Source organism: Phocoena sinus, chromosome 1, assembly GCF_008692025.1.
Source record: "Phocoena sinus isolate mPhoSin1 chromosome 1, mPhoSin1.pri, whole genome shotgun sequence".
In the NCBI taxonomy this organism is placed as follows: Eukaryota; Metazoa; Chordata; class Mammalia; order Artiodactyla; family Phocoenidae; genus Phocoena; species Phocoena sinus.
Genome location: NC_045763.1, coordinates 135,111,510 through 135,133,398, shown reverse-complemented (window position 1 = coordinate 135,133,398; position 21,889 = coordinate 135,111,510). Strand labels below are relative to the sequence as shown.

Sequence of the window (21,889 nt, the reverse complement as noted above, 5' to 3'; positions counted from 1 at the left end):
CATGCATACAAAATCATAATAATGCAAACAATAAACAGCATGCTATAACTATATTAGGAGATAAAGGGAGAGGAACTTCAGGTGGCATAAGAACCCAAAACCATAGATAGACTCATCTTCCACAGGAGGAAGCCAACAGATATCTAAAATTGAAAAACAAGTAATATCTTAAAATATGGAAGTAAATATTAGAAAAAAACAGCTAAAAGTATCAAAAATGGTTGCTCTAGGAGCAGGACCTGGCAGGGAAAGTTGTACAGGGGAGTGGTGTTCTTCATTTTAAGTCTTATAGTACAGCTTTCTTTTTAACTGCACAGTTATATTATTTAAAGTCAAAAGTTAATTTTTTTTTCAAAGAACAAACAAAACTAGTGAGCTTTGTATCATTTAATACCAATTAACTCACTCACTCCACAAATTTTATCTGGGTGTTAACTATGCCAGGTCCTTTTCTAGGTGCTCGGAATACATCAGTGAACAAAACTAAGTCCCTGCCCTCATGAAGTTTATATCCAGAGGGAAGAAGATAATAAACAAATCAATGTATGCTATAATGTCAGATAAATTAATGTTGTGAAGACAAGTAAAGGTGAGGGTAGAGTGTAATGGGGATGCTGTTTAGGTAGGGTTTTCAGAAAAGGGCTGTCCAAGAGTCAACAAAAAGGAAATCGAGATAAAAAGGAAAAATCTGTTTTGAGAAAAGGTTATGTAAATAAAATAACAGAAGGGTACCAATTAAGCTCAAGGTGAGAGCTTCATTTTAAGCCTCTCATACTCTAAAGCCATGTATCATTCAAAAGCCAGTACCAAAGTTCCCTGTAGTGGCATACATAAACTGTCAGGCACCGTCAAGCTAAGTCCTATGAACACTGCTGTTCATACTCTTCCTACATCCCTAACTAGCCATTACTTATTAAAGTGACTGACTAAATTTATACAAACTTTTTTCTCTCCATAGAACAGGTGGATGTCACACACTTCAAACTCCAGTGTTTTTATTCCTATTACATAGTTAAAAGTTTTCCTAAATCAAAAGTTCAAGATGTTAATCAAGAAAGATTCCAGATTAATTCCAAGTTACCGAAATGATTCACATCCGATCTTCATTTTCTCACTAAAGAGAAACCCTAAACCAGAGTTTCAGGCTATTGAATTATCTTTTTATTGAAAACTGAATAACTAAAAAAATGTAGCATCCAGATTGAAGCAACGTTTTGTTCCAAATACAGTTGTTACACAATAAAAACCTCATATTCAGAAAAGAGGACTGATTTTAATGTCTTATTCTCAAAACACTTATAATTAGAAGTGAATCCAAACTGCCTTTTTTTATATAGTAAAAAAAAAGCAGTACTTTTAGATTTTAGGTAGGTCTTAAAGTTTAACTCACAAAAAGAAAACAAATTCAATTAATTAAATCTCAATTAACAGTTGGGCTTAAAGTTTAAAAATTATTTTGAGGGCTTCCCTGGTGGCGCAGTGGTTGAGAGTCTGCCTGCCAATGCAGGGGACACGGGTTCAAGCCCTGGTCTGGGAAGATCCCACGTGCCACGGAGCAGCTGGGCCCGTGAGCTACAAATACTGAGCTCTGCGCGTCTGGAGTCTGTGCTCCGCAGCAAGAGAGGCCGGCGACAGTGAGAGGCCCGCGCACCGCGATGAAGAGTGGCCCCCGCTTGCCACAACTAGAGAAAGCCCTCGCACAGAAACGAAGACCCAACACAGCCAAAAATAAATAAATGAATAAATAAATTTAAAAAAAAAAAAAAAAAATTATTTTGAAATTTCTGGAAAAGCAGGTTAGTAGCTGTAGTATAGCACTGGATGATGATGCTCTCCCCATCCACACTCCCCAGATGGTGCACCGCATTATAGTAAGAGCTACAACTTGGGTTTAGGTTCACTGCTTGCTTATCGGTGGTGTGCTAACATCTTTAAACCCATTTCCTCATCTAAAATGGAGATAATAATGCCTACCTAAGGTCAGTGTTAATTGTTGGCACTCCTGTAAATAAGAAGTACCAAAACATTGAAGTATCAATAATATATATTAAAAAGCTTTGTAATCGGTGAAGAACTACACCAATGTTTGTCATATTTTAATTTAAAAAAACAACAATCACTTTCAGTCAAAATTCTGATTTTAGTGATAATGGTTATCAGATTCTAAGGAAGAACAACGGGACCTTGGTCCACTCACACATACACAGCCAGAAGAAGAAAAGATTTTTTAAAAAATTTAGACTTAAAAAAAAAAAAAAGAATTAGACTCCCTTATAAACAAGTGTCAAGAGAGCATTTTTAGCAAACATTTAACTATATAAACCAAAAGAATAAAGCTGTTTAACCACATGTAAGCTGTGCATCATGTGACTGCAGGTAGAATGTTTAGTTTTGGTGTACTTGGGAACCAGATACCCAAAGTACATAAACATCAGCATATTTTTAAAACAAGTGTCTTAATGCTTTTGTTCACTGAGTAATAATTCCCACTATTCTTAGAAGGAAAAACACAACAAATATCCTTAACCAAAAAAACTCATCAGAGGGGTTTTTACTTCTGAAACTTTTAAACTAACACTAAACAGTGTTATCTGACAATGAAGCAGTAGACTATTTTTGCCTACTTACCCTTTAAGCTCCATCAGGGCACAGACCTTTTTCTCTGTTGTATCACCAACATCTAGACAACTAACTGGCACCAAATAGGAACCCAATAAACATGTGTAGAATGAATGAACGAACAAACTGGACCTCTGGACAAAAGCTGAAGTGTTTTAAGTTGCAACAGAGCAATTTCACCTGTACATCTATCCATCATTCACTACAAAAAACTACTGTCTCAACTGTAATGACACAAAAAGCTGAAAAAGACAAGAACTAGATACATAAACACACAGAAATACATTAGTCATGTGGATAATAAAAGTACACAAAGTAAAAGATTAACAAAGCCAGTTTCATAGTAGTTATACTTTCCCTCAGGAGATTTTGGTCTGTTCTTCCTGATAATCAAAATATACATTAGAAAAGCATGTTGCAATATTGATAACACAGCACTATCTTTAAAGTTCTGTTGCAATCTGGAATAATTTAGCCAAAATGAACAATATTTCCAGAGTCCCACCCTGAGTATTTTAAAGTCAAATTCCTTAATTGAAAGAAAGGTCAATGAATGAATCAAATGAAAAAAACGTAGATCTTGCCATTTCAAAATTATTATACTGAATTTTAAAAACAGAAAAACTAAGTTTAAAATAAATTATGTTAAAATTATTTATTCAAAAAGGCATCTTATGTCCTTACACATGTCCCTTAAGCTAGTAAGACAGTACTTTCCAAATCTTTGAAGCTAGATGATAAACTTTATGCCTACAGAACTTGAGTAAGAAGTTCTTTTTATTAAAATAACACTTTGGATAAGTTCCTTTATAATTCTAAAGTCTACAGTAAAATATGCAGCAGTAACAGTAATACACATTATGATTTTACAGCACTAGGATAAGCATAATTATCTGGATGGAACAGGCTTTTACAGCTAGCAAGCTATGACTTGCTATGACTGTAATACTATGCTGCACGGATCGAAAAGTTTCCCAAAATTCTGATGGTCATCTTCAGAGAGACTTACACAAAGTCGATCTGATGGTGAATACAGAAAAACACCAACTCATAAACACTGGTACGAAAACAAAGCTCTCTACAGCAACTATAGCGTTGAAATTTTAAAACCCAGGGCATGTAAAAGATAAAGCTCAATTAATTGCTGCCTGTATTTCCTACTTTACGGTCTTACACGCCAGGTATTCGATATTTCTTTGTAGCGCTCTCTTAAACAGAAATTTAGTGTTTCAATGGCCCCTCCTCCACAGCTAACATCATTGCCCTTTCTTCCTCCTCCCTCACCCCTCCCAGTTAAAACAAATTAACATTTGTACTTAGGTACCTCCTATCAGCTCGCAGCTTCTTCCCAAACACGCCCACGTACACTGAAACTGGCCTGCGTCTACAACACAGCTACAGGAAAAGCGCTTTGATGGGGGCAGGTGGGGGATAATGTAGCTCCGCACAGGTTTACTGCTATTTTCCAGATACAGATAACAGCTTCTCACTCCTGTCTCGGGTTTTTTCCAAATCACCTCCTAAGCATGGTGTTCATGAGCCTGCCTAATCCGATACTGCAGTAGAATCCCGGATATTTGCAACTGTTTGATCAGATCGTGGGGAACCTCTTCTTTTTTTCAATACGCCCGTTCCTAGCGGTACAGCACCGGATCTCGGGCAGCGCTCCAGGCCCCGCGTCCTGCCGCGCGCCCGGCCCGGGGCCAGTGCAGGACCGCCCCTCTGGGTCCGAGGCCGGCGGGCAACTAGGGCTACGGACCGCTCCGCAACAGGTCACCCTGACCGCGAGACTGCGGGTCCGCAGGCGGCCAGCTGGGCGGCCGGGCTTCGGGGGCGCAGCTGCTAGGGCCGGGGAGGGGGTGTGGCCCGGCTCGGCGGGTCCCGGCTCCCGGATTCCCAGCTCCAGCTCACCTGAAGGGAGGCTGAGGCGCCGCTGGGCGCCAGGGTAGCGCGGGCGGAGCCCGGGGGCTTCCGCCACCCAGGAGAGAGGGAGGCAAGGCGGGCTCGGAGGGTCGCCGCGCCCCCGGCCTCGGGACAGAGACCCGGAGCCGGGACCCCATGGCCGCCTCCTGACGCCGAGAGGGAGCCGCCGAGGGAGGCGCGGCCCTGGGTTCCCAGACGCCGGCCCCCCTCCTCCCTCAGCCCGAGCCCCGCAGCTCTCTCTCCGCGCCTGGGTCGAGCAGCGCCGGGGCCCGCGGCCGGGAGATCAACACACCGCAGCGCCCGAGCCGCCGCCATTCCCCGCGCCGCCGCCGCCGCCGCCGCCGCCGCCGCCGCGGCTCCGCGCAGCCCGGCGGGGCGCAGCGCTCCCACCTTCCCTCCCCCGCACCTCCCACCGAGGTTCCGCACCAGGCCCACGGCGAGGGCACCGACCTGTGCAGCCGCGGCAGACGCTTCGGAGATTGGAAAGACGGCGCCGGCCCGCCGCTCCGCCGTTTTGCAGCCGCCGCCGCCTAGGCTAGCGCTCGGCGACCAGAGCAGTCGGCGTCTCTCATTCAGCGCCGGCCGCCGCCGCGGCCGCTCAGGGGAGGGGAGTGAGCTGGATCCACCCCATCCGCGCCGGGGGTGGGGGAGGAGAGCGGACTGGGCGGGGGCGCGCGCCGAGCAGGCGGGGCGGAGCCGCGCTCGCGCACCAACTGAGCGCGCTCGCGCGGGCCCCGAGCACCGCGGCCGGCGGGGTCTTCCCGGCGCGCCCAGCTAGCGGCTCTTCAGCTGTGCGGAGACCAACTGCTGCAGGGCGCCCGCGGCCGCGGCGCGCGTCAACAGCCGCAGTCCCTCTGCTGGGTGCCCGCCCAAAGGAGGGGCCGCTACCGGCCAAACGAGGGGGCGGGAAGGGTTGGCGGACTGACAGGTGGGGCCCCCGCAGCAGCCCCGCCATCCGTTCCCCGCATCCGGCCCTCCACGGCGAAATCCCCTGTGGTGGCCGTCTCCTTCAGCGCAGGCACCTCGTCTTTAAGGCCAGTGAACAAAGTCTGGAAACACTTGGGCTCCAGATCAAATATCCTGCCCGCGCCAGCCGTGTTTTTAGAAGTAGCTGCGCACAAGTGAGGGGGTTCCAAATGTGAAGAGCCACCCCACTGCCGTAGGATCATAAATTATAGTGATCAATACTCTCACACATTAAGATTCGAGAGGTGTTAGAAGTAGGCCTTTGTGTGATGCCCTTGGCTTAATGAGCAAATGACAGAAATTTGGCATCCCTTGGGTCTCAGATTGATGAGTTCCAGGTGAGCAGTCTTTTCACGTTGAATGCAAGAACAAGATTCTGAAATATTAAATCTTTCCTGTGAATGAAAAAGGAATGGATTTGGTTAAACTGTGAAGGGGTGTTGTTTCGGAGGGTGCTCTGTATGCGGTGGCCTACTTAGAATTAGCACCATTTGATGCAGTGTGACTATAAATGGAAGGTTTTAAGTGAGCCACCTTTGTATATGCTATCATTAGACCGTTTAGAAATGGATGATTATTGGATGATCTGCAGCTCTTTCTCTAGGCAATATGCAGTAGAATGTGGAAGGAATACTGTGTACCAGCATTGTGCATAAAACATGAAAGGGCCAAAATTATTCTCATTTGGTTTCTTTCCTCTCTTTAATAACCACTAAACAGAATGGATTAATCGTGATATTGAAGAATGCTAATTATTTCCTGCTTTGACTGCCTTGAGTCATAGCCCTTCACTCTAGTTAGGGAAGCTTGAATGCCCTTCAACCCCTTTCTCTCAAATAGAGTTACTTCTTTAAAGCCTCCCTCTCCCCCACCCCACACCCAAAGGTAGGTTAAAAAACAAAAGCAACAGAAAAAAAACCATAGGTTAAGTTCATGGTTCTTCATTTTTATTTCATTTACTTTTAAAGAAAGTCTTAAAAAGAATCATGATGAACTCACTAGAAGCAGAGAAACCAAAACCAAACCAAAACAAAACAAAACAAAAGGGCTTCCCTGGTGGCGCAGTGTTTGAGAGTCCACCTGCCGATGCCAGGGACCCGGGTTCGTGCCCCGGTCGGGGAAGATCCCACATACCGCGGAGCGGCTAGGCCCGTGAGCCATGGCTGCTGAGCCCGTGCGTCCGGAGCCTGTGCTCTGCAACGGGAGAGGCCACAACAGTGAGAGGCCCACGTACCACAAAAAAACAAAACAAAACAAAAAAAACCCAAAATCTTTCAAATGAGAATAGACCAAGGGACAAAAAAAAAGGAAAACAGACTACTGGTGAAAAGGGGAGAAATGTATGATGCATTCAAGAAGTTTTCCCCTAGATGTTAATTGCTTCAAGTTCCAAAGGAACAACAGGCAAAGAGAATTAGCAATTGGAGGAAAAATCCTTCCAGTTGGGTAAATCAAGTTGGGTAAATGTTTAATCTTTTTTAAGTGTTAGTAAGGCAGAAATAGAGACACAGATGCAGAGAACAAACATATGGACACCAAGGGAGGAAAGCACTGGGGGGTGGGATCAATTGGGAGATTGGGATTGACATGTATACACTAATTTGTATAAAATAGATAACTAATAAGAACCTGCTGTATAAAAATAAAATTTTAAAAAAAAGTGGCAAAAAAAAGATTAAGGAAAAGGTAGATGGCTATGTGCCGACAGTAATACATACAATTATATATGTATATATTTATAAGCATATATGTATATATATCCCATTGTCACTGCTTTTTAAAAAATGGGAAAACTGAGGAACAACAGGGAATTCTATTTTGTATAAATGTCTTGCAACTACTTTAAACTTGAATTAGGGTTTCATAAAAACAAATGAGCCTGTGTTCCCACATCTGCCAATAATTTTCACAGTTTACTGTAAGAGCAGTGAAGTTTTCATTTGGACTCTGAAGAGAAAAAGCCATGTGACTCATGAAGCTAGGCCATGGAGACACTAAATTCTTATACAAACGGAATTTCTCATGTTAATAACTTGTAAAATAGTATTTTTATTAACTTTTAGAGTTATGTTAAGTTCAAATTTCTGAACTTGGTTAAGGTTAAGAATTTGTGTATAAAAATACAGAAAAAAGTTCATTCTCAATGTCTTTTTTTTTTTTTTGCCATAGGTTAGAAATTATTTTAGAAAGTCAGTGTCCCTTCCGATTCACTGATATGTAAATGAAAACAATGACTTCTTACACCCAAAGAGTACAAGCAGCGAATTTTCTTCACCAGAGCATCTTTTATCACTGTTAAATTCTCTGAGTTGCTTTATGTTTTCAATTTGCTTTTGTCAAAGACAAGAAATATGCAAAGTCTTAGTATAACAAAAAGTACTAATGTATAAAATAGAAATGCCATTATATAAAATAGAAATCAATAAGAATTCAATATGCTTAAAAGTAGTTTCAGAAGAATCACCATTATGTAACAGTTTTATTACTGTCCATCAATATATTTCCAAGGGATAAGCCAAGGAACTCATTTAGATGTAGAACAAGCAGTTTCAAAGACAAGAGACCACCACTGCAAAAAAAAAAACAAATCAACAAACAACTCATCTCATTACAGCTGTCAAAACAAAATCGAACTGGTGTCACAAGAAAGATTATTTCAGTAACACCTAATTCTATTGCAACCAACAGAATTTCAGTAATAACATATGTCTATTATTTCTCTGGGCTGTAAACGTTTTTTCAAATATATATATTCGCTGGACATTTTGAAACAATCTGTTATGTTTGCGATAATCTGATTGAAAATATAGGCAAAGTAGCATATCCAAAATTCAAATGCACAGGGGTCTTTGAAGGGATAGACAGACATTCTCCAGAAAACTGACACCAAGTTACTAGGAGAGCCTGCCACAATTCCCAAATTGAGAGAGACATGCCACAGATACTAAGATACGAAGAACAAAGATAATCACTAGTCCGTTCAAATATGAGCAACAAATTTCAAAAGGCGTAAGGCCTTATTTTACGACTGAGCTATCTCTCACAAGGGCAGCTCTATGCACGGTGTGGATCAGCAGGGATGTATTTACTTAAGATTAATGTTTCTCTGGAACAACTCTTGGGGAGACCAGCTAGTGTATAAATAAATGTTTGCATGAACTAATAATTTTCAATATTAACTTTAAGGACAATTTCAGTAATGCCTCATTTATATGGCAGTGTAAGGAAAGGGGGCAGTGAGGGGTTGAACATGATTAGATATTCTAGATAACTGAGGTTTTAATCTGCAAGCGCTAGTAATAGCTTCATTTAAACCACTTGTATTGACGTTTTTTCTGAAATATCACTTGTTTCTCTGCCTTAAACTAATAAAACGTGGTGTAGGGACTTCCCTGGTGGCGCAGTGGTTGAGAGTCCAGTGCCGATGCAGGGGACACGGGTTCGTGCCCCAGTCCGGGAAGATCCCACATGCCACGGAGCATATGGGCCCATGAGCCATGGCCTATGGGCCTGTGCGTCCGGAGCCTGTGCTCTGCAATGGGAGAGGCCACAACAGTGAGAGGCCCGCGTATAGCAAAACAAAAACGAAAACGAAAACGAAAACGTGGTGTAGCTTAACCTATACCTAATGACCCAGAGGTGTCTTAAATACAAAAGCTGTAATACCAAGATGTCGCCAGAAGCTTAGAAGTACTTAGTACCCTTCACTCTACAATAAATAATCATGGCCTCCTATGTTCCTGCACTCCTTTGAGTCTAATTGATCTGGACGGTACTAATGACTGATCCCCCTGCTGTCCCTCCTTGCACCACTGCTACAGCACTGATTGTGTGCACACGCACACATCCCTTTGAACTGTCTTAACATGCTAGCCAAATAACCAATATTTTAAAAATACATGTATAAAGTAGGAGTAAAGAACCTCAGAAAATGCTAAAACAACTCTGATACTTTGGGGCATTTACTTAGTATAGAATCCATTTGCCTACTTTCGTATCTTCCTCTATATTTTGAAATTTGAGTTTACCAGATAAGTAAATTATTATCGCATTCTACTTCCTTTATAAAAATTCTAGGCATTGTTCTAGACACTTAATGGAAGGTGAGAATCTTTGTCAGTGATGGTCATCACAGTAGTTTCCTTATACTCATATACCCTGCATTTAAATTAAGGTTAGAATTGAAAAACAGCAACAGGAGTTCATAAATCCATACCAGTAATAAATAGATTAAATAAATAGAGAAGAAGGAAGTACTCCCGCTTATGCTAGAATGTTGAATGCCAACAGGTAAATGTGGAGGGAGTACTGGAGTTGAGCAATCATCATTTTGCAATCATAGTAGCAAAGTTTGGGTAAGACAAGAACCATCAATGGATGCCAACTGTAGGGAGAAATTTTGATGAGGAACAGGATATTTGCATCATCTTAGAATTCTTCCTGTAGACATCCTATTAGTTGCAAGGAAGGAAAAACAGTAATTATACACTGGAGAAGTTGAACAAAACCTTGACCAGATAATCAAAATTAACATCACGAATGAGGGACAGATGGACATTGTTTGCCTCAAGATGCAGTTCCCAGAGGACACAGCATCTAATGAGGAAATGAGGAAATCTAATGAGGAATCTAATGAGGAACTATCAGATAAATCCCAAATGAGGAACTTGCTGTTTTCGTTTTTTTAAGGGGGGTGGAGGCTGTATTCTTCAAGATACCAATGCCACAAAAGACAAAAGTTGTGAAAATATCCCAGCTAAAGAGCCAGGACAACTAAATGCAACATGAGATACTAGATCGGATCCTTTACTGGAGGGGAAAAATTCTATAAAGCACATTATTAGGTTAATTGGAAAACAGATGGTAGATTGATTAAAGTATTGTATCAATGTTAAAATCACTGAAATTCATAACTGTACTGTGATTATGTCCCTAAATACTGCAGTATTTAGGAGTAAAGGACTAGGATGTATGTAAGGTTGGGGGGGGAAATACACACACACACACACAGACATATATATAGAGAGAGAGAGAGAGAGAGAGAGAGAGAGGAGAGAAAACAAAAGAGCTAAAATGTTAACAATAGGTGACTCTGGGTAAACGGTGTTTGGGTATTCCTTGTAACTTTTCTATAAATCTGAAATTATTTCCAAATAAAAAGGTTTTTTTAAAAAAAGTTATAATTACAAAAAAAGCAGCAACAGAAGTAAGCCATCCATAGACTGTAACATCCTAATTATTTTAAATGACCACCTCACTGCCAAATCCTACATGCTTTCTAAAATTGTTGACTACTCCCATGAAATCGTCTCATCTCGTGGGTTAAAATTATAGAAACAATGAATTTTATAGTGAAATAGACATCTTATCCAACGTTTTTATTTTAGAAATGAGGAAACTGCGGCTCAGAGATTCAAGACTTACCCCAAATTCTTTAACCAGTTAGCATGTCAGAGCACAATCTTGATTCTACTTCTACCTCAACAACTACTGAGCTTTCTTTCTATGTGAGCTTACTGCTCAGTTTCTAGCACTTTCTCTTTTCTTCTTTGCTAACGCTGTTTCCTAAGGGCCTTGTATTCCCTTCTTTTTATGATTGTACAGGGAATTTTTATGACTTTACTGTTTCAACTATCACTGCTCCACTGGTGAAACTTACCCAGACTTCAGTACCACATGTCTAATTTCCTCTATGGCCTCTAGATGAGGACACTTAACATCAGTTCAACCTCTACAAGGTCAAAACTGAAATCGCCACAGGAGAAAAAATAAAAATAAAACCTATGAAAATACGTCTACCCTTACTGATAATCAGAGAAAGACACGTTAAAACAAGGTATGTTTTGCCTTATAGACTGGCCAGTTAACAAGGTTTATAATATTCAGGTTTAGCCAGAATGTGGACAACAGACTCTGTCAAACACTGATGGCGGGAGTGTAAATGAGCATAACTCTTTGGTGGACAATTTGCCAAAAGCAAGGAAAATTTTTAATGTACGTACCCTTTGACCCAGCAATTTCACACATAGATACATGTCCTACAAAAATACTGTGGTGACATTCAAAGAACTAGACTGCTCTTTAAGTATTGTTTATAACAGCAAAAATCGGAATACTTAATATCCATCAGTAGAGCAGTGGGTAAATACAATTATAATGTTTCCTTGCATACATGAAAACATAGCTCTATATGAACCAACATGGAAAAGAACCCAAACAAGTTGAAGAGAACTGTGTATACCAGTCTCCCATTTCCTTTTAAGTTGGTGCATACATAGAAATCAGCCTGGAGAGCTATGCAAACAAACTATCACAATGGTTACCCCAGGAGAACGGAATTGGGGGAGGAGGAGGGGACTTTTCATTTTTATACTTTATATACTTCATATATTTCTATTGTTTGGTCTTGTTTTTTCTTTTTTTTTTTTTTTTTTTACCAGAAGCATGTATAGCTTTTATAAAAGCAAGGACAGCAACAAAAGAACTTTCTTTTTAACCTGAAAACTTTTCTTTATTCAGTCACCGTTCACATCATTTCTTCTCTTTAACAGGCTTTAGAATCAATGTTAACTCTTTTCCTTCCTTTAATGTTAACTCTTCTCCGTCCTTCCATTTACTCCTTAGCCTTATAAATTTTTTGCAGTTTTACACACCTTCTCCTACACCACTATTTTCATTATGTCACAGGTCTTCTCTACCCTTACTCACCTCCCATTTGAAAACTCCCCAGTTCCTTATGGTTTACTAAGGCGGCATCCAGGGACTTCTATAACCTCAGTCCACCGTGCTAATTCACCTTATCCCCACTCCACACACTAGCCAGGCCATTCTTTGATTTAGTCATTCAATAAGCAAACACTTATTTCTCCTCTTAAGCACCAAATATACTTCCATTCGTTTCATTCCAGCGCAACTTTTCCATGTCCCTCTTGTCTGACATTTCACACTGACATCTCCCTTCTCCAACCCCTGCTGAGGTTATCATGGTATCACTCTCTCTTTGGAAATTTACTATGTGATGACATACAGTTTTACCAAGTGTGTGTTTCTTGTATCCCCAAATACACTGTAAGCTCCTGGAGAGCACCATACAATCTCTCTCTCTCAATCTCTCTTTCAATCTCTCTCTCTCCATCTCTGGATTCATGTTTATTGAGCATTTACAATACAGACAACACATTAAATGTCTATGTCACCTCATTTTGTTTTCAGGACAACCCTGAAAGGCAGGTATTTTTACCATATTTTTGAAAATGAGGCTTAGAGAAGCTCAGTGATTTGCCCAAGGTCATGCTGCTAAGCAATGACAAAGCTGGGAGTCAAATCCAGGCAGTCTGACTCACAATCTCCATGCTGTATTGCCCCCCTAAAAAACTGTGCTGCTTATATATTCTTGTAAATTAACAGCACAACATCATGTACATAAATGAAGCTTGGGAAATATTTATTGAATATAATATACTTTATGCTAACAATGAACAATTTGACATGAGATACCCAATACATGTTTAATTTTAAAATAGTATTTTCTAGAATTGTTTGGTTATAGAAGCTTATTCAAGAGTTCCAGAGTAAAACTGCTTTCAAAAATCTAAATGTTTTTAGAATAATGGGGAAAGTTAAATGGAAAAAAAAGGCATTAGATCCAATTCCCCATTTTGTCCAGCCAAATGTATTAAAAAATATAGGAGATAATTTTCTACCATAGTAGTGTAGTAATAAAGTTGGTTATCACATTACAGATGGGAAAAGCTTACTATATAACCACTGAGACCCTTTCCCTGGAGAGATGCAATTCTATCTGTGGTTTCACATTCCAGAAAGAAATATTCTTACTCCTTCTGAAAATTAGTAACATAAGCATTTAATACCTCTGTTAGATCAACCAATAAATTTTATGTAATTCTTACTGTATTTAATAGACTTCACTTAGAGAGACTTTCTTCATTATGACTTAACCCAGCATACACAGATTTGAAACTCATTGTTGAACTGGCAATTATACTTGTCTTTAAACGCCACTATATCTATAACATAGTGGTTGTTATTTAAGAGTATTTGACATGAGAAAGTATAAATAAATGGTGGCAAAATTAGTTACAGATTGACTTTTAAACTGTAACTACAGTTGGAAAACATGACTTTATTAACAACAGCCTAATATGTTAGTCACTTTTCCAAAAAATTGTTTTAAATTTACTGATATCTACTATAATATAAACAATAGCAGCACACACACTGAAACTAAAATAAAACCACTTTAAAACTAATGGGTTTGGGGGCTGAGTTATATCTAAACATAAATATTTACAAAGATGTACTTATGTTTCAGTACTTTTCTTTCTTAACAACATTATTAATTTTGCAATATAACCACAAGAAAAGCAGGGTTTCTGATAAAAACAAATTTATTGACTACCTTCTAAACTTGGTGAACTGAATATACATGTTTATATCTGCTACCTCTCAAAATTCACCTAAAATTATAATAAAGGATGAAAAGAATGGAAGAGGAGAGGATAATGAATAAAAATTTGGGGAAGATGAAAAAAATAAAGGACAAATAGATTTAATTAAGTGGAGAAAAATGAAATTAACTGCCTACAGAGGAGAAGGGCCAAAAGAAGCCAGCTGATTTGCACAGCAGAACTCTGGAAAGTTTAGGAATTGGAGACACTGGGTACTGAGAAAAGTGGGAATGAAAGTGCCACTAAAAATAGAATTGGACAAAAGTACTAAAAGGAACAATTGGACACACAGCCCCTGTTCCCCCTCAAGCTACCATCCCTCCCCCACCCCAAAGGGAGAATGGACTTTTGTTCTATAGAATATTAAATCAAAGATATTGAGGAAAGGTATCTGACCTTTACATATGAACAGTCAGTCAAGGATGGCCAAACATCTTAGAAAAGTCTCTAACGCAGAGCTGCCCCTACCTCTAAAAACAAACAAACAACAAACCACAAACAAAAAACGAAACCAAAAAAAAAAAAAAAGCACAAAGCAAGGGGAAATTTTTAAAAAGTTCAATCAGTACCCTACAGCAAGATACAATATTGCATTTATTAAGACTAATACGAGAAAGTTACAATCAAAGAACAGAAAAAAGCTCTTATGAATTAAAAATGTAATAGCCAATATAAAGATGTCAACAGTAGGTTGGAAGATAAAATTGAGGAAATTCCCCAGCAAGTAAAAGACTCGAGACCTAAGCATGTCATAACTCTACACTCACCTATAAGTGTGAGCAAACCGATGTTATGAATTGCTGATTAGAAGGAAATTGGTAAAATTTCTGCAGAGGGCAGTTTGGCAATTTCTTTCAAAATCAGAAATATAATTCCCTTTAACCCAGAAATTCCATTTCTAGAAATTTTATCCTGCAGATAAACTCACTTGTATACAAAAAGAACTATAGGGCTTCCCTTGGTGGTGCAGTGGTTGAGAATCTCCCTGCCAGTGCAGGGGACACGGGTTCGAGCCCTGGTCTGGGAAGATCCCACATGCCGCAGAGCAACTAGGCCCGTGAGCCACAACTACTGAGCCTGCGCATATGGAGCCTGTGCTCCGCAACAAGAGAGGCCGCGATAGTGAGAGGCCCGTGCACCGCTAAGAAGAGTGGCCCCCGCTCGCCGCAACTAGAGAAAGCTGTATCATAGTAACAAAGACCCAACACAGCCAAAAATAAATAAATAAATAAAATTTTAAAAATTAAAAAAAAAAAGAGCTATATACAAGGACGGCAATAACAGAAGTCTGGAAATATACTAAATGTCATCAATTGGAAACTGGTCAAAAAATTATGTTACACTCCTACAATAGAATACAGCCATTAAAAAAAATAAGGTCACTCAAGTTATACTCATATGGAATAATTTCTAAAGTATACTGAAATAAAGCAAGATGTGGAACCGTGTGCTTATATACAGAGAATACATTTCTGGTAAGATACCTCAGAAATAATAATGGTGATGACCTCTGAAAAGGGGTACTGGTGGCTGAGGGCACTGGTGAATGGGAGACTAAATTTCCATTGTGTACATTTTTGTGTCTTTTAAATTTTATACCTATTTCTTAAAAATTATTTTAACCGGGCTTCCCTGGTGGCGCAGTGGTTGGGAATCCGCCTGCCAATGCAGGGGACACGGGTTCGAGCCCTGGTCCGGGAAGATCCCACATGCCGCGGAGCAACGAAGCCCGTGCGCCACAACTACTGAAGCCTGCGTGCCTACAGCCCACGAGCCGCAGCTGGAGAAAGCCCGCGCGCAGCAACGGGAATGCAATGCAGCCAAAAATAAATAAATAAAATAAATAATAAATTAAAAAAAAAAAAAAATTATTTTAACCTACTGAGTTAGTGCTTCCATTTATCATTATTTAAAAGGTCTTAATTTCCAATCAAACCTAAAGCCTTAGTATTTTTTGGTTGAAATGCCCCAAATTGGACCCTGTACTATAATAAACAATCCTCTTGAATCTGACATTTTATTATAATCAATGACTATTATAAAAATGACTAGGTGTATTGTCCTCTCTGGGTTTTTTTCAATGTAATTTATTAAAATTTTTAAATTTTTAATTTATTTTTTGGTTTCTGGTTTTTAATGATAGGACAATACTGATAGCATATAAGATTTTTTTCATATTTGTTGTGTGTCTACCTCTTTACCCACACTTCTGCCATCACCCAGAGCCTGTGCTAGGATAGAGGCCTTAAGTGACTATGAACCAGTACCTGTTCCTCCCTTGACCACCAGGGCAAGCTAAACGATTCCACTTCTCCCAGAATTTGGAATAAGGTCACTGAGAAGGAGTCAGTTGGTCTTGGGAGCCAAACTGCAAGGTTATGCAGCACTCAGTGCATAGCAGAAAAGACACAAGGAAGCAGGAAAAGCAAGCCAGTCTCTGTAGAGGACTACAAGAATGATGAGAGCAGGGACAGAAGCCACATGAGAGATGATTCCTGACTTCCCAGTTCCAGGCCTACTGGCCTTGCTTCCTTTTATGTCATGATGTTTGTCTGCCATGTCTGTTTCTGAAGCTAGTGTGAATAGTTTTCTATTTCTTGTCCCCAACCATTTCCGGGGTAAAATAAGAAGTATGATGTGTGCCCACTGGCCTTGCTTCCTTTTATGTCATGACGTTTGTCTGCCATGTCTGTTTCTGAAGCTAGTGTGAGTAGTTTTATATTTCTTGTCCCCAACCATTTCCTGGGTAAAATAAGAAGTATGATGTGTAGACTATTTTCAAGTCTTCTTATTAACAACTGATCTTTTATTTATTATTATTTCTCAATATTTATCCTGGTATAAATAATATCATGTTGGGCGCATGGTGAACTAGGCATTAGTCATCATTTTCCAGTAAACCACAATCAACAACTTAACTTTCCTTTCTGTATCCAGTTTCTTTTACTTTAAAACTAGGATGATAATATTCACACTGTCTTCCTCATATCTTTATTCTAAAGATTAAATAATATTATAAAAGTTAAAAAAAAAAACTTTGAAAAGTGTTTCTCTCAGGTTTTATAAGTAATGTTATTTGTTATGTATTATAATGTTAATTTCTAAGCACTTTTCTAAACCACCAACATTAATTTAAATGTTTGGTTCTAGCCAGAAGTTGTAAGACCTGAACAATCATAGTGTCTCCATTTTCTTTCCCTTGTTTTCAAATTGCTGCCCAGAAACATCAGGTCAATGCTGTGTTTACCTTGTTCTAGATGCCTTCCAATTCTCTGCTTCACCAACTCCTGGTCTAGCCTTGCCTGCCAATGTCCAGGTCAGGCTTTTGGACACTGATCAGGGCCCATCTTGCCTAGAAAGGGAATTCAGACAAACTTACCTGGGCAGCATTTAATCGACACACCTATTCTTTCTAGAGGTGTTCATATGATAAACTCATCTTGGGCTCTAAACTCACATTATAGGGCTTCCCTGGAGGCGCAGTGGTTAAGAATGCGCCTGCCAATGCAGGGGACACGGGCTTGAGCCCTGGTCCGGGAAGATCCCACATGCCGCAGAGCAACTAAGTCCGTGCGCCATAACTACTGAGCCTGCGCACTAGAGCCCACGTGCCACAACTACTGAAGCCCGCGCGCCTAGAGCCAGCCCGTGCTCCGCAGCATGAGAAGCCACCGCAGTGAGAAGCCCGTGCACCGCAACGAAGAGTTGCCCCCCAACCGCTGCCGCAACTAGAGAAATCCCGCGCGCAGCAGTGAAGACCCAACGCAGCCAAAAATAATAAATAAATAAACAAACAAATAAATTTACTAAAAAAACCAACTCACATTATAAAAGCTTACTGTCCTGCCACAACCACATTTTAGGGAGGTGACTGAAAAATTAATCACCTTTCAACCTCTATCCCTCTAACTGAAGGACAAAGCTCCACCCTATCCTTACAAACACGAGTTCTTTCCTGACTTTCTTTTCCTTTGATATTTATTTCAATTTGATGTTACCTGTACACATGTCTTTCCATTAGGCAGGGCACCAGTGTGATTTTCTCAGGCTTCATATAACCCACTAGAGACAGCCAAAGTGGTGCTTACCTACAAATGAGTTAGGTTTCAAATGAAATATAAATCCTATTCAATTAACCAAATAAAATTTGTTATATAATCAGCAAACAGAAGTCAAATCTAAAAATAGTATTCAAGATCTAGGACAAGAGATGGAGACAAAAAGTCAGGAAGAAGATGAAGTTTTCAGGTAAAGAAATAATTCAACTATTAGAATAGTGGTATTTGCTTTCTACAGGAAGCCTTCCAACATAACCCATCCTGTAGAGAGATTTATAAGAAATGAAGAATCCTCCCTGAATGTCATCAGGAAGAAACGAAGAGTATAGCCAATGTAAAATGAGCTATCAACCTGACAATTGTAACATGCTAAAAATCCCTGTTCAGACGAAAAAAGAATGTGTAATAGTAGGAAAAAATGTAAAAGGAGGAATCTAAAAGGTAATTGTCTAGACTCAAAACTTTTATCTAGTTAAAACAGAAAGGTTCTTAGAGTGGAAAGGGTCAATCTATCTGACTGACACCAAGCAATCTCTTAGCTAATATTTATTCCCAAGATGACTCTATCTACCAGGCATGGTGAGGTGGGAGGTGGGAGGTGGGATGTGGAGAGAGAAGAATTAGGGCTGTATAGATGCTTGGTCCTGTTGTCTTGCTAGGTAATTTAATAAATTCTCATCCTGATGCATCTCTTGCCCATTTAGTAAGTTCTCCTCAACCTCTGTATCCTGATTAAATTTCTCATCCTGCAAAGGATGTCCTAGGGAGGACGAGTCCCAATACCTACTGTAACCCAGAAGACCCCTCCAAAAAAACAAGATCTCTCTCATGTTCATTATTGCACTTGGCATCTGGGCTCCTTTGTGCACCAGATTAACCCATTTCGTAATGTGCTTAATAGAACTTCTGGAAACCACTGTGATGCTTTTTCCATGGCACTTTCTACTTTGCATTTTGTTAATACGTAACTTATTACAGACCTTAAGCTCCTTGAGGATAAGAGCTTCTTCAGATTTGTAGTCCTTTGTTACCACTATCCCAGTGTCTTGCACAGAGAAGGTTATCATTAAATATTTAACGTATCAAGATTAACAATATTGATAATGGACAAGTCACTTTTCCAGAATCCTTGAATGAAAATTTTTGTAGTGGTAAGCCAGCAGCTCCTTCAAAATCTACGTCATAGCTTACTTTCTCTTTTCTTTCCTTAATTCTTTACTGAGTTTTTATTAGTGATACAACAGTGTATACCTTGATGACATGAGGTGTTTTTATGTTGTATCAGTTCCTAAGACACATTATTAGCAGGTGCTTTCTCTTCCCAACTAGCTTCTAAGTTCCTTCAAAGTGGGGACCATACCTTCAGTCTAATCACACCATTCATAACTACTCGGCACCCAGAATTGAGTAATGTTGACCACGTGTCTTACATGGATCAAGTGCTTTCTAAGCACTTCATGCGTATTCAATCTTTTAACCCTTGTGGCAGCTAGTTCAGGGTTTCACAGATGGGAAGTGGCAGCACCAGGATTTGATTCAAGGCAGTCTTGCTTCAGGCACATGGTCCTGACCACTCTACTTACTGCCTCCTAGATAGAAAACATTATTGTGGCTTCCTAAACAATGGGTTTAATCTAAAATATTTATTAAAGGCATGATTTTTGGTCAACAATGGTTTGTGATATAGTCAGGTAGAAGAAAGTTTTCTCCTCTATTTGTTGTATTGTTTGTATTACTAAAATATCTCCCTTACTCCTATAATTCGATTTTGTTGTTCTCAGAACTCTCTCACCACCACCAAGTTATCCACAGCACTACAACTTCTTTATAGTTTGGTCATGTCTGACACTAGTGTATCTCTCAGAACACCAAACCCAAAGTCCCTAGCTGCTGCTACCTCACATAGGACAGCAACCTCAGACCCACCTGAGGGCAAGTCTCAGCTCTGCTCCTGAGCAACTAGGGGACCTCAGACAAGTAGTTGAAATTCCCTCCACTTCAGCTCTTCACCAGAAAAACAGGGATAATAAAATCTCCATGTGAGGTTCAGAGATGATATAGGTTAGGGGACTAAGACAGCATCTGGCACATAGTAAATGCTCAATTAGTAGTGGTTATTATTTTCTTAGCAATTCACCTGTTGCATGAGTAAATCAACACCAAGGTATTCTTAAAGATTTGCCCTCTCACTATTGCTTATTGGTGCTGTTACTTTTTCATTGTGCTGGTGTTAGTATTGATCAGATTATAAGTCTCATTGATGCTTGATCATTGCTCTAGCTCCCCATCACACAAGAAAATTTGCTGTGAGTTGGCTGGTCATTTCACCTCCCTTGGTTAGCTCCACAGCAGTCAAAAGAGAGAAAAATGACATCATTGACCTTGGGACATTTCTTGCAAGTAAAGAATAAATAAAAACTTCCCTATCACTCTCCTAATGCAAAGTTGTTTACAGCTGGGTCTCATAGGTGCTAAACATTCCTGGAAGTTCATGGCAGATTGTACAAGTTGATCTTTATCAATGAGGAATTATTATGATCCAGATTGTTGCAGTACCCAAAAGGAAAAAGAAAAGAAGTGATTGATGCTTACTACGGTCTAGTCTAAAATCGGGCAGTGTAGCATAATTGAAGCTTGCGTTTGGAAGACTTGGGGATCTCCTCATTTTCCTCCCCTCTTCCATCTCCTCCAACCGGATATTTGGATTCCTCTGTGAAGATTGGCAGGTGGTCATCCAGCCTCTGCTGGAGAGATGGAGACCTGGGGATTGGGCTCTAGGACTAGCTGTGTCACTAGCCCAGACAACTCAACAACTGCAAGCACCCATTTCTTCTATTGTGAAACACTGGCTGTCTATCTGACCTGCCCAGCTGAAAACTCCCCCACCGACCCCAGCAAACAGGCAGGCCCCAACTTACAAATGGATCCTGTTCCAAAAGATCATTGAAGCCTTTTATTTGGAACTCAGAAAATATTTCCTGTTGAAAGAGCATAAATGATGGTTGGGATCTCAGGTTTGCCCACAGCACTCTATTTCGTTTATAATGCGGTTAAATTATGATACTAGTCCAAGAGTAAGAGGGAGGAAAAGAATTTCTGCCCCCTTTTCTGGATGCAAGTTAACACTAGACAAAGCTTTGAAATGTGTGCTATTTACTTTGGCACCCTCTCACTTCCTTTCCTTTTCCTCTCTTCCATTTTGTAATGTCCCTTACTCTGGGCCCAGAGACTTCACATGTAGCATCCCATTCAGGTTCACTTCACTCCCCAAAGCCCTTAACTATTTTTATCCTCCCCATTCCTATCCATCTCTTTCCGGATTCCTCTCCCACCCCATCCCCTATCTCCAATTCCTCTAGTCCCAGATCCCCCATCTTGTCCTCCCTTCAAACTTCCACTCCCTCAGTGAAGCAGTCCTCAGACAGATTAGTGAGAAGGAAATCCGATTTAAATGATATATGAACACCTAAGCACAATAAGAGTTGACACTTAAGTAGTGCTTCCTGTGTGCCTGGCACTAGTCTAGGCATGAATTAACTCTTTAGATCCTCAACAATCCCGGGAGGGAGATGCTATATTATTTGCTTTCCACAAATGAGGAAACTGAGACAGAGAGAGGTTAGGTGACTTGTCCAGAGTCACTACGCTACAGTCAGCGATGGAGTTGGGTTCTGAATCCAGGCAGCCTAACACTGAAGACTGTGCTCTCACCTAAACTTCCCAGCGGGATTTGTCTCTTTAGTATGGCATGTTTCTTTCTTCTTTTTTTTTAAGGGGGGGGCAGGCTTTTTTTATTTTATAAATTTACTTATTTATTTATTTGGCTGCGTTGGGTCTTTGTTGCTGTGTGCGGGC

At 40.2% G+C, this 21,889-nt stretch overlaps 1 protein-coding gene and 1 pseudogene across 4 annotated transcripts in view; one reads left to right on the top strand and one right to left on the bottom strand.

Moving 5' to 3' along the window:
- Window positions 1-21,889, bottom strand: part of RALGPS2 (Ral GEF with PH domain and SH3 binding motif 2) — a 312,954-nt gene that overhangs the window by 158,132 nt on the left and 132,933 nt on the right. The window contains exon 1 of one of the 4 annotated variants that reach the window (XM_032631369.1): window positions 4,993-5,332. The exons of 2 other annotated variants lie outside the window; for them this stretch is intronic. The gene's annotated coding sequence lies outside the window, so the exon portion shown is untranslated. Of the gene's footprint in view, window positions 1-4,992; window positions 5,333-21,889 lie in introns of those variants that run through there. One more of the 4 variants, XM_032631401.1, reaches the window with a different exon arrangement.
- Window positions 3,556-5,259, top strand: LOC116738876 (annotated as a pseudogene).